Source organism: Sander lucioperca, chromosome 9 (genome assembly GCF_008315115.2).
Source record: "Sander lucioperca isolate FBNREF2018 chromosome 9, SLUC_FBN_1.2, whole genome shotgun sequence".
NCBI lineage: Eukaryota > Metazoa > Chordata > Actinopteri > Perciformes > Percidae > Sander > Sander lucioperca.
In genome coordinates, this window is record NC_050181.1 from 18,441,698 (window position 1) to 18,443,654 (window position 1,957).

Here is a 1,957-nt window from a genome sequence, read left to right on the forward strand (position 1 = left end):
CATGGATTGTGACTTATTGATCACCCAACTTCCTCCTCGCTAGGATTCAAGACAACCTTTAATGTAGGAGCAGATAGATAGATAGATAGATAGATGGACTTTATTAATCCCAAATTGGGAAATTACAGCAGTGTTACAGCAGCAAGTTACAAGGACATACACTCATACGCACTAACAGGCACATACATAAAATACAAGAAATATACTAGAAGTAATAAATGCGGTAGAAAATAAGATAAAATAAGATAGCAAGATAAAAATGCCAGAACTACTGAAAAAAATATATACTTAGAGGAATGAAAAGAATGTACATGTGTAGAATAAATGTACAACCTACATACATAGTATATACACATATCAAGATGCACAAAACCAATGTGCTGCCTCTGTCTGGTACTTCAATGTTCTGCGTGAAAGGAAATGAAAATGAGGAAAGAGGAAGTTCCATGTTGAAAGGTTCAGTTTTGATTTCCTTTTTTATAAATCAAGCAATTTATTTGGAAAGGATAGAATGTTCTGCTATGTTGAAGCCTCACTAGAGAATGTGTGTAACACCCTCATCCCCCCTGTAAATTACGCCTATGTAACCATACAATTATTGCAACAGTCTGTGCAGGATCATATAGTATTGTATTCTTTCAATCTCTCTCTCTCTCACTCAGTGCTTCTAACGTCAAAGCTCCTGTGAAACTAAACGGTGAATCCCCCTGTTGAAACAAGGCCACAGCCACCATAGTCACACAGTATGCACACAGTCAAGAGTTCAGCGGGCGCTTCTGTGATTTGGTGCTCGTTGTTTTGTCGTGTTTTTGTCGTAAATTCAGTTTTCATCTGCGATACTTGGAGCTCTTTCACCAGAGATGAGCTCATGGACATCAGGGAAACAGCACCAGCGGACTTACAGTAATTCCCACTTTCCTCGTATGCAACAGCTACTTTATTATTTATTATTTGAGTTTCTGTATTTATTCTGTATTTATTGTTTATTTCATATTAATATTTAATATGTTTTTTTGTGTGTGTATGCACCGTTCACCAAGACAGATTCCACATAAGTGTAACTTATTGTGGCAATAAAACCCTTTTCTGAGCAGCCATGTGTAGCCTGAGGTAGCGGAGCAGTACTGTATGTCTGCTGGACACACGCACAACCAAACCTTGTAGAAGCATGTTAAAGAGTAGTTTGTAACTTCTTTGTCATATTCCCTTCACATTGGAGCTCACTGTAATTTCATTGCACAGATGATAGTAAAAGTACCAATACCACACTATACAAATACTTCTGTCCTAGTCCTGCATTGAAAATGTTACTTAAGTAAAAGTTTGTAAGTCAGAAACATGTAATTTTGTATTAAGTAAAAGTAAAAGTATTCAATGCAGAACTCTCCTCTCATTGTAGTGTGTGTAAAGGATCCAACCAGTTGTGTGTTTAATGGTCTAATCATCTCAGCTGGACTTGTAGCCGTTATATTGTTGGCTAGTTTACTTTAGAATAAAACATCAGATTTTATAAACTACATGTGTTTTGTGTGCAGAAATCTTAATGTGTGAAGTAACTAATAACTAAAGCTGTCAGATGAATGTAGTGGAGTAAAAAGTACAATATTTCTCTCTGAAATGTAGCGGAGTAGAAGTAGAAAGTGGCATGAAAAGAAAAGACTCAAGTAAAGTACAAGTACCTCAACATTTGTACTTGTAGTAGGTGCTACTTTATATTTAGTTTATTGGCAATGAAGAAGAGTAAGTGAGACCCCCCCCCCCCCCCCCTCCAAGACTGTCAGTTTGTGGGGATTTTGTAGGGTTTCTTACTGTAGAGAAATAGCTCAGTGTGCCCTCTGTATCTACAGGAAGTTTCAGTGATGATGGATTACTGATCATTTATGTATTTTGTCTCTGTGTGGTTGGGTTCTTATAGAAGCCATTGTAGCTCAAGGTGATGGGAGGGGTGGGTGGTGAT